Source organism: Dermacentor variabilis, chromosome 1 (genome assembly GCF_050947875.1).
Source record: "Dermacentor variabilis isolate Ectoservices chromosome 1, ASM5094787v1, whole genome shotgun sequence".
NCBI lineage: Eukaryota > Metazoa > Arthropoda > Arachnida > Ixodida > Ixodidae > Dermacentor > Dermacentor variabilis.
This window is the reverse complement of record NC_134568.1, coordinates 260182414-260194137: the sequence shown is the minus strand read 5'-3', so window position 1 is coordinate 260194137 and position 11724 is coordinate 260182414.

The following is an 11724-nucleotide window of genomic DNA, read 5'->3' as shown; positions in this document are numbered from 1 at the left end:
ACGCTTCTTGTCGCGAACGTAGAGGTAGAGAAATTAAGTATATATAAAAAAAGAAAACAGCAGTCGAACACTCAACCGCTTCTTTGATGCACTAATTCGGAATATGCACGGATGTATTTTATCGACAGCGCGCGAGAAAACGTGTCTAGTATGCATGTCATAATGGCTGATATGCCGCCCTGAAGGTCTGTTATTGAAATTGTTAAGGGGCCCGGGCCTCAAGAAGCGGGGGGGGGGGGGGCACTGCCAATGCTAAATATTGGTTGGCTGGCACAAAGCGTTACAACGATGGTCTCTTGCGACATTAAACATCAGCATTACATCAGCTAAGATCACTTAAATATAATATTTCATTCATTTAGAGGGTGAAGGCGGATTATACTGCGGGAGAAAAAAAGACAAGACCTGTTTTTTTTCTTGTTCTTTTTTCTCTTATATTTTTTTATCTTTATTTTACATTTTCGCACTCACACCTTCTGTATTGCTTCTTCATACTGAGTATTACACCATGAGCATGCCAAGCAAGAGATCACAGCCGTTAGGGCCCTTACGTTCCAAGGGTACGCATTAGGTTAGGAAGCCGGATACCACTCGGTACATTTTAGGCAGAGCCTATGGGCTCATACAGTGTATTCTGCGCCCACGAGACCTTGTAAAATTGGAGTAGGTGTCGAAAACAGGCGTGATATTTCCCCACCCACTGCTTCCGTACTAACGTCCTGGTAAGCATATACCAACACGTGCTTTCAAGGTGGCTATTGACGCTCTAAATTGAAGCACACACTTAGCGTTTTAGTACTTGCTTTTGAACTCGTGAACAGAGCATTTCGCGAGTCGGAGGACGAGCAGTGATGTATAAAAACGCAAAACAGCGTGGCCTACGAGAATGTCGAGTCCGGCGCTGTTGCAACGGCCGAATGTCGCAATCTCAGAGGCAATGAGAGTTCTCATTCAAACTCAGACATTTGTAGCAGTGTTATGACGTTCGACAGCGCCTCAGTAAAATACACTGCTTGTTATCCCTGTCTGGCCTGCTTTACTACACGCGAACAAGCCACGACGCCAAGTTATAGCTGTCTGTGCACTTAATTTTTTTCCCTCCTGTCGTTTACAATTACTCTGAGAGAGCCACCGCCAGCGGTGGGCGATGTGGACATGTTGCAGATAAGAAACGTGAAGACGGACGCGCTAACCACTCAGCAGTTGCGGAGCATGCGCGCATGGTAGATGGTGCGCTGTTTCTAGCGGCACGGCGAAAATACGGATAGCGGTGGGCGTCTATGCATTCTTTCGACACCAGCACCAGACAATGTCTTGAGAAAAACAGCGCGAATGACGGGACGCAGTGGGCAATTAAGAGAGCGACACCATGAACATTGCCCTCCGTTTCTCATTTGTGCGCTGTTTTTTCGTTGTTAACAATAAGCCGTGTACCAACCAACCCAAGTCGGCACAAACCCACAATTTACACCTGCGCCGCACACCTAGCACCACTTATACATTCTAAAGTGGGAGCTGCTGGTGCACGACGCCGCAAATGAGCGAGAAAGGAGCGAAAGCGGAAGACGGCCGACGGGGAACGTTGATATATGCAATGAATATGAGCGATGACAAGGTGGTTACAAGCCTGATAACTGGCTGAAGTGTTCAAAGACAGATCAGCAGCGATCAACCAGCGAAAACGGGTCACTCGCTGTGGAAGTCATCATGAAGTGTCGGAGAGTTACCAAGGACGTTTCGCGGATTAAAAGAGTAAAGCCTTCATTCGTCTAACTCGTTCGTCACAAATGTGTCCCACGAATAGCGGTTATTTAGAGAGCAAAGAATACTGTTCCTGCCAATCACGTGCCAAAGCTTTGGTGCGGGGAGTTCTCGTCCCCGTAGCAGTTGTTTTGTGCCGGTAGCAAACATTCGTATTAACTTTGCTTTAAGAGAAAGGTGTGAAGACTTTCGCTTGCTCTTATCTCTGCCCCGACGTGAGAGCTACCAAAGGCTTTTGTACGTTAAGGTTGCATCTATGCTATTTCACCGGCCCCAAGCCTGCAGGTGCGGGCGCAAGCGGGTACGTGTCAATAAAAGAATGCGACGTGAACAAGTGCGAAGTCAAAACGTATGAATATATTTGTGGTAGACGTGCACATAGTCATGCACTTTCATAATTTGCTTTGCATTTACGCAATACTAAGCAGAACATATATTAGCGCAATCAGAATTCCTAGAGGTGTCCACTGCAGCCAATGTGGCGCTTCAAGAAGAAATACTCTCTCCCTCCCCCATGTCCTAAAGCTAGGCACACTATGCTCACTTATCAACCTGTCGCACACTGGCAGGCGCTTTCCCGCAGCGTTCAGTTTGCTAGCTGATCCTGGTGTGTTATTTGGTGATTTCGTCACGTGAGACGATCCTCGTGGGATGCTTGCGACGCTGTTGCGGGCAGCTTGACGCTCGTTGATACCAACGGTTTAAACTCAATGAGAAAAAGAAATCCTTGGAAATCTGAACAACCTATTACAGAACATTGAATACTACATCAGCAGTTAATGTTCACTTTACAAACCCTCCCTGCTGGTGCAGTATCCTTAACGCACCCCATGCGCTGCATGCACTCCACATGTGCCAGTGACGTCATGCTTTCCCGTCACACCGCGACCACTCCGAGGCCCACCAGCGCGCCTCGCTTAGCTCTTTGCACTTGCTCGCTCTTGTTTATGTGAGGTGCTTCACAAGGCTCTCATCGCTACGTGCGCACACCGGTTCATAGCGGCGTGAGAAGGCTCAGACGTATACCTTTATATACACGTCTGTCTACTGCGATCGTTCGCAAACCACGCACACAGTGCCATTATGGTAACTTGGTCTGTTATTAGCGGTATTTTTCAATTATCCTAGTTCATTAAAAAGCAGCCTCAGTCATTCCAACTTGTACACTTTATACGTGCAAAACGTCAGCGTGCTATTCGAATTAATCTGTAGCAATTGCTTCAGATTACTTAAGTTGCTCAGGCTTTCTAGAAGCATGCACGTGGTTGCCACGAGCTACATGGTTCGAAATTCATTACCGCTGGCGCAGAAACCTTATCAAATAAACAAGCTTCGTAGGAACCATCCAGGGCGTGAATGTGCTGGGGTCAACGTCTGAGAGTTAATAAGGACTGACCGAGTGCTTCTGCGTACAGTACGGCTCTCGAATTATTAACGCTGGTATGCAAATGAGGTCCAAAATCAACGTCAACAAAAGCATATTTGCGCCCAAATAGAAATTGATGGATATACTATTGGTTATTTTCTCTTCCTATACGTGCAGACCACCAAAATAAGTGTATACATTTTTTTTCCTCTCGTCAATTAACTCATCGCTTCAGCATACAGCCCGAGTTTTAGTCTCGTAAAAAGCTGAGCCCTGGTCAAATAACTCGTTAGAAATACTGATGAATAATGCATGAAAGAAAGTTGCCATTGACGGATAATAATAATATTTGGGGTTTTACGTGCCAAAACCACTTTCTGATTATGAGGCACGCCGTAGTGGAGGACTCCGGAAATTTTGACCACCTGGGGTTCTTTAACGTGCACCTAAATCTAAGCACACGGGTGTTTTCGCATTTCGCCCCCATCGAAATGCGGCCGCCGTGGCCGGGATTCGATCCCGCGACCTCGTGTTCAGCAGCCCAACACCATAGCCACTGAGCAACCACGGCGGGTGCCATTGACGGAAATGAGCTTTATTTTTACAGGCTGCTTACGGCATCATCGTTAAAGCCTTAAATATGTGACGCTTTTTACTGTTGCAGCTTTTATGGAATCCATAAACTCTCGATACGAATGCCTGTACGTCAGTGCCTGAAAACGCATAGCGTGGGTTGGGCCAGTTGGTAACTCGCGGTAATAAATTCAAAGCGTGAGCGAAAGACCATATACAACAAAGGCCTGGCCTTTGTTGTATGCAGTGAAAGGTAGATACAAGTGAGGTCGAACACGCCACCTCTCAGCTATTCTCCAAGCACCAAGCTGTGCACAGAGGCATTGAAGCGCGAGTTGCACGAAAATACTGGCGTGGACTGATCATTGCGTTTTTCCTGGACGTTCCGCACATATGGTGCCGCAGCGGGAAATGCTCCGTCATTATGGAGATAGCGGTGTGACGCCTAACAGCTCGGCATCTGTTCTCCGCTAGGTATTTGAGGTACGCAAAAAGTCCCCATAGCATTTCAGGATGTAAGCTGGAAGTATTGTTGGTTTTCAATTCCTGGTTATCTCAGCGCACAAAAGAGAGAGAGAAAGAAAGAAACGGAAGCACCGTACGCTAAAGACGTGTTGCCACATCAACAAGACAGTCGGATTGACAAGCACTAACGAGCTATTAAAACACATTGACGCAAGAAAAAGAAATTGCACAGCCCAACTCAATGATGGTACGCACAACGGGCAAATAGAGCGATTAGCTGTAGGAGAACCACTGCTGTGAATCTTGTTCTCTCTTTTCTTTTATTTCGTGCCTCAACAGAGTTCATAATGGTCACCTCGTAAATATTACTGGATGTCAGATAACAGCATTAGATATCTATATCATACAGAATCTGATAAATAGCGAGGTACTGCAAACGTTGGGCGGACCTCCTGCCTTTATAGACTCTTGGTGGGTAATCTGAACATGTATCATAAAGCATGTGCTTCGGCTACAGGACACCTCTATCAGACAATGCGCAGTGATGTCTGCGTGGTTACTGTTACGCGTAAGGCGCATGTGAATGTACGCTGCTCATTAACAGTATTGACTTTTCCAGCAGGAACTACACATGTACCGGTACGAACCTACATGCCTAGGCCTGCCGACATCGTTTGCACAGCGACGTTCACAAATTAATTAAAATAACAAAAATAGGGAAACGCTCCTTACACCGCTGTTCGTTGCAAAAGATAATGTTGGCTGGCCTGCACTTACGGCTTAAAGAATAACACAACGTGCAAGTCAACGAGAAGACACGTTCGGGCCAACTGTACCATTACTTTGAATTATTCTCAAGGCTTCTTTTAGTGGCATTCTGCCATTCTTATTACCACCGGACTACCTCAAGTATTGGTGAGACACACCACCTCGATTAATATATGGAGAGAAACTAATAGCGTGCTTTTGCAAACCCTCGAGTCAAGTGACACGGCAAGCACGCTTCACTGCACAAATTTGAAGCCTTGCTGGAGGAGTCGATAGGCGTAAGGAGTCAGCAACGAGCGGATAATTTATCTTTCTGTCTCCTATATTTGTTTCTTTTGTTTTGTTTTTTAGCATGCCTCAGCTTCCTAGCATTTGCCGATGCTTGAGAATCAGTTTTTTTTTTATTTGGGGTTTTACGTGCCAAAACCACTTTCTGATTATGAGGCACGCCGTAGTGGAGGACTCCGGAAATTTTGACCACCTGGGGTTCTTTAACGTGCACCTAAATCTAAGCACACGGGTGTTTTCGCATTTCGCCCCCATCGAAATGCGGCCGCCGTGGCCGGGATTCGATCCCGCGACCTCGTGCTCAGCAGCCCAACACCATAGCCACTGAGCAACCACGGCGGGTGAGAATCAGTTACAGAGCTCTGTATGGCCGTAAGATTCTAATGCCTATGTGAGAACAGATACGGCGCTGGTGCATTTTAGCCGAAAGGATACGTTAGAAATATTCCAAGCTAGCGTTTCCGCAGTACACTAACGCCCAATATGTGGTAGCCAGCTCATTGTTAAAGCGGCGATGCTTGGGTGGCTGGTGCATTGTTCTTGCTCTCGTATATTAAATATGCATGTCAGAATGGTTGACTGTTGGGCCAGTTGGTGCATCATGTGTCGTTGAGCGGAATGTTTACCTTTCCTGCGGCTGTTTCCATGTCGGACAAACAGGGCGTTGTGTGAATGACCACACTCGCGAACACTCAAATACAGGGTCGATAAGCGAGCAAAAAGTAGCCACCTGCCACTGCATTGCGTTGAATCTGGTTGTGAGCGATTTTTTTTTAAAGTTTGCGCCATAGCGCCAACATACCATGGTGAGCGCGCACGGTTGATACCTGAAGTCTTCCAGATCCAAAGGAGCGGCGATGCATGCGTAAGCTTTCCATCCATTCCACTCTTTTCGAAGGAGATATCATTCTTATCGGAGTGATTTCGTTCCATGTTACTTCCACGCACTTTCCCCTTCTGTCTTTTCCGATTTTCTTGCAAAGTTGTACACGGTATATATATATGCTGCTTGAAAGAATAAAGATTTGGTTGTAAGTCAGCACCGTTGCCTGTCCCTTCCTCACGTCCTGTACCTTTTACTCGCCGTGGTTGGTGTTGGGCTGTTAAGCACGAGGTCGAGGGATCGAATCCCGGTCACGGCGGCCGCATTTAGATGGGGCCGAAATGCGGAAACGCACGTGGTACTTAGATTTAGGTGCACGTTAAAGGACCTCAGGTGGTCCAAATTACCGTAGTTCCCCCACCACGGCGGGCGTCATAATCAGATCATGGTTTTCGCCCGTAAAACCTAATAATTTTGCACCCCCCTCCTTTGCACCGTCCTTTACATTTGCACCGTTTCTCCTCAAGTATACTTTAGGAAGGGACGCCGGACATCGCAGAACTCCCAGACTAATCGCCGATTTAACAGCACGTTGGCTGCCATATTTAGGGCATTGAGCATTGCGGTAAATACAGCTTGGCATTTTTCCAAAGAGTTCACTGCGGCGTACCGGATTCTCAAAGAAACCCTGCCGTTCGTTCCACATATAAGGGTATATAATTTGTCTTCCGATATTCTTTTCGTGCACATTTATGTTCCATCTTTTTTCGGTATGGATAGCGTCATCGCATGTCATTTGCTACTTGAGTCTGGTAGAATTACGTGGATGTTGTAAACATTTATCCCTCCCACCTGTATTCGGTTTCGATTTTTACTTGTGCATCATTTTTCTGGATCTTTGGCGCATAGTTAATCACAAGCGCTATGCCAGCGTTGTTTTCACATACGTGATGCTTTCTTTTCTTTCACTGTGCAAGGTAATATCACCATACATCATGCGCCACATAATGTAAGAATGAGGTGTTATACAACGAATAGTGGCACGTCCACACTTTCGGACACGACGTGTTCGTGCTGCTAAACCATCAGAAGTTCAACGTATTAATTGCCACAGGGCCGATCAGATTTAACACACGACGTTCAAGTAAAGCAGTCGAAGCTATCATATATCGGTAAGCCAGGACTTGTCTTCTACTGCGCGGCCTGTGCGACCTGATGACGTCAGCTAGGACCGCACATTGTACGTTGAGAAGAGCGAGAAGTTCCCGTCATGGATGAATTGACAATGCCTTGAGTGCGCAGGACAATCAAAGGACAAGTGTTTAAAGTGTGAGGTTTCTCTCTGCATTCGATCTCGCTGCTGCTGCTTCACTGTTAAACAAGTGTGCACCCTTTGGGGTGTATGCAACACAACAATAATCGTCATCTGTCTTGCTTGTGTTTCCTTTCTTGAAAACGCTGCGCTCGTTACTTTCCTGTCGAGAATGCTCTGTCATGCTGATGATGCGCATGCCGTTCGGGACTTGGAAGTGCCGGGTTCGCAGCGTTAAAGAAAGGAAATGCGGGCAAGACAGATGACGATTATTGCTGTGAGGCAAGATACGACCAAAAGGGAGCAATGTTGTTTAAGAATGTTCAAGGCTTTGCGCCAGTTGAGGCCCAACTGAGATGGATAGCCTAAAATATTTAGCAGCATATCTTTATCTGTATTTTCGCGCGTTCAATTGCGTACCACCGAAGTCCAATAATGAAGATTCACCGAAACAGCTGAAGAATTACGCTCTTGGGACTGACGAGAGTACGATCGTTTTAAAGCACTGAGCGGCTGACGCATACGTCGAAGAAATTCGTTTTTTTGTTTGTTTTTTTACTAACAGAGTCACTAAAGGACGATGGCTCCGCTACAAAATGGAGGTCAAAAAAATTGCCAGTCACACTAAAGATTGCTTACGTGCGGAAATGCGAAATCATTATACGGTTTGTAAACCTCGGAACGGTATGAACGCGATCATTTAATACACTCATGACGGGGCGCCACTTCCTCTCCATTAGCTGCATTGTCACGTGCCGAATGACGCACTCACTAGGCACACCTTGAGTCAGCCAGACTCGTGGAGCCGTCGTGGCGTCGAGGGAGCGTGCTCGTTTCGCACCCAGGAGGCCTATGTTCGATTTCAACCGATACTGAAAGGTGCCAAATTTCCTTTTTAAAGCCGTTAATTTACTTTGTTTACAAGAACTTCCCTGAGAGATTTGACGTCAATCCGAGTATTTTTTACGTGCTTGTGCTCTCTGCGATATCGGCCGTGTTTGGTACTATCTTTCGTTCACGCCGACTGCGACGTATGTTCGCTCAATGAGGCATATAATGCTTTCGAATCAAAAGCTTCGCCAGCCCCAAGGAATCTGCACAAAGCTTACGTTTCTTTTCTGTCCTCAAATCGAGCCGTGGAAATATTACTGGATGTACCACCAAATCGGCCAACAGTCCGTTTAAGCAGCTGTCAGCGCTTATGTCTTGCCTCCTGACGGCAAGAGGGGGCAGTTGACGTTATACAGACTTTGCACTCGTCAGCGAGCGTTTTTTTTTTTTTTTTTGCATCCCGTCAGGCACGGGTGGCCCATTACACCGATTCGTTCGGCGAGAGGCGTCTCAGCGAGTCGGTTGCAGGGTGCGGCGCGTCGTGTTCGACACCTACCGAATCCTCGGGCTCCCCCTTCACACCCGCCACGGGTTCGTCGGCCGGAGACGTGGGCTGCTGCGCCGGAGTCGTGCCGTGCGGTGTGACTCCAGAGGGACCTGGGACAGCTGGCGGTGAATTTCTGCGCATCGGAGAGCCGGCTTTGGAGCCGATCTCGTGCGCGCCACCGGGACTGACCGCGGCCGGCTGCTTAGGGGTGCGCTCGCCATCGGCTTCTGTTGTGTCCCGGAATGGCGTCGTAGCTCCAGGCTGGGCGGCCGGCGCCTGCAGCAGCTGCTCGGCGTCGCTTCGTGGCGTCCTTGGCGCCGAGTCCTGGCTGGTCGTAACGACACTCAGCGCGGAGACCTGCGCCTGGCCGCCGCTCTCAGAAGACAGCTTCTACGGCGCCGCGTTCTCGCACGCACAACCAACAGCGCTCCGCGAGAGCGGTGCGATGTCGTCAGTGCGGCAATGACAAAACTTGAGAAATGCAGCAGTGAGCACCTTGGCAGCGCAACATTTCCCACCCGGAGTATGGGTCCATCTTCACAGCGGGATATCAACCGCCCTTTTCTTTTCGCTAATGGTTAATGAAGAATTATAGTCCATTAACAGAAATTAGCTTTGCGGTACTTAACTGTTGGCGTACCGCCTGCGGGATGGTAGCTCGAGCGACAATATTTACATTTCAAAAGATCCACCTTAATAAGCTTTGTCACATCAGTCGGCGTCAAGACTTTATGGCTCCAGAAAATTGGTGCATGCCTGGAGTATTGCTTAAGGCGTACTAGCGGGAGCCCGAAACCATTTCAGTGATGCCTACAGTTAGACTAATTGTCAATAAGCGTGAACGTTAAGGATTCCACTGTAGTGCTACGGTGAAAGGCTGAACAATAAAGAAAGAAAGAAAGAAAGAAAGAAAGAAAGAAAGAAAGAAAGAAAGAAACTAAGTATTTAAGTAATCGAGAAAGAAAGAAAGAAAGAAAGAAACAAAGAAAGGAAGAAAGAAAGAAAGAAACAAACAAAGAAAGGAAGAAAGAAAGAAAGAAAGAAAGAAAGAAAGAAAGGAAAGGGCTGAGGTCTATACTATGGAGTTTTCGCGTGATAGAACAATCGGAAATGTTTCGCGACCTAAGGCACCTTGTACTTGCAGTGAAGGTCACCGTAGAAAAGTTCCCCTTACTTTAAAATTCGCCGCGCAATCAACAAAGGCAAATGATTGGAACGCTGATACCGAGGCCTATTGCTCTCCTTTAGATGGAAAGAAAGCTAAGCCTCGCGATGGGTTCATACTTCGTTGCAGTTGTTACCGTGGCGTCTTCGACGTGATTTACTCGCTAACTATATATTTACGTACGCTTCCTTTAGGTGCCGTATTTTTAACGCGATAGCGTTAAGGACGCCGTGTCGCAAAAAAAAAAAAGTAGAACAACTGGACCGGTGTCTTGCGTCGGACGTCGTTTGACGAAAAATCATTCCGAACCACAAACCCGCAGGCCCTCCCCCGTGGCGCGGAGGCGTTACTGACCTAACTGAATCACTCTAAGTAAGATCCGTCAGAAAAATCGTAGATTACCACCTAAACACAACCTACAGAAATGATAGCGTCGGATTGTATTTTGAATATACCAGAAAAGAACAGAAACCCCTTTTCCAGAGTTTCTGTCACTCATAGAGAGGCGCGGCGAGCTCGGTTACTCGTAACGACACTGTCCAGATGGCGCTAGCCTCCGCGCATTCTTTTCTTTCCTTTTCTTTTTTTTCTTTTTACCATAGGTCGGACATTAGGCGATATAATGACAAGAGCATGGTGGTGCAATCCACCGCCCCCGTCCCAAAGGGGACGCTCATAGCATCCACACATCGCGGCCCATGCAGGATGCCACATTTCTACGGGAAAGCTCGCCTTCGTGCATAGTGTTCGCCGCCAGCGTTTCCCGGTAAAAGTTAGTCATTTAGCGTATCCGCTATTCCGGCCAACTGGGGCGGTTTGGGCGGATTACCGGATTCACATTCTCTAACTATTAGACACTCTTTCTGAGAGACTTCGCATGAATTTCCTTTACAGCTTGGTGCGAGTTTTCAGGCGGATGGGGCCAACTTTCCTTTTAATAAAGCTTCCTGCTTGCTGCACTCAGCATAGCATTTTTTTTTGTTAAAGGTGAACTAGCGGTGACGACGCCGTTCACATTTAAACAAGGGCAAATCACAGCCAACTTGGACGACTTCAATCACGGACGATGTGCGACCTTAATGCAAAAGTGGGGGAAAAGCAGGCTGGCGAACAAACAAATGGCAACTATAGCGTGGACTCTAGGATCACTCGAGGAGAGATGTTGGTAGAATTCGCGGAAAGGAATAAGCTGCGAATAATGAACACCTTCAGGAAGCGTTGGAACAAGAAGTGTACCTGGAAAATCCCTAATGATGAAACAAGAAATGAAATAGATTTCGTGCTTTCTGCCGATCCCAGCACAATGAAGGATGTTGATGTGCTGGCTAGAGTAAAGTGATCTTAGGTTGATGAGGCCTAGCATGCACCTCGATTTGAAGACAGAAAAAGCAAAATTGGTCAAGTAGAAAAGGTCAACCAAGACGCAGTAAGGGTAAAAGCAGACCAATTCAGGTTGGCACTTGCAAACAAATATGCAGCCTTAGAACAGAGATATGAAGATGACATAGAGGCAATGAATGAAACTGCAACTAGGCTGGCTTCAGAAGCAGAAATTGAAGTGGGAGGTAAAGCACCAAGGCAACCAGTAGGCAAGCTCTCCCAAGTAATAAAGGACCTAATAAAGAAACGGCAAAGAATGAGAAGATCCAACTCAAGAGATAAGATAGAATTCGTGGAACTGTCAAAACTGATCAAAAGAACAAAATAAGGCATATTCGAAATTATAACGTGATAAGAACTGAGGAAACAGTGAAAAATGGACGCAGCCTGAAATAAGTGAGAAGGAACCTTGGCATAGGACAAACCGAGATGTATGCACTGAAAG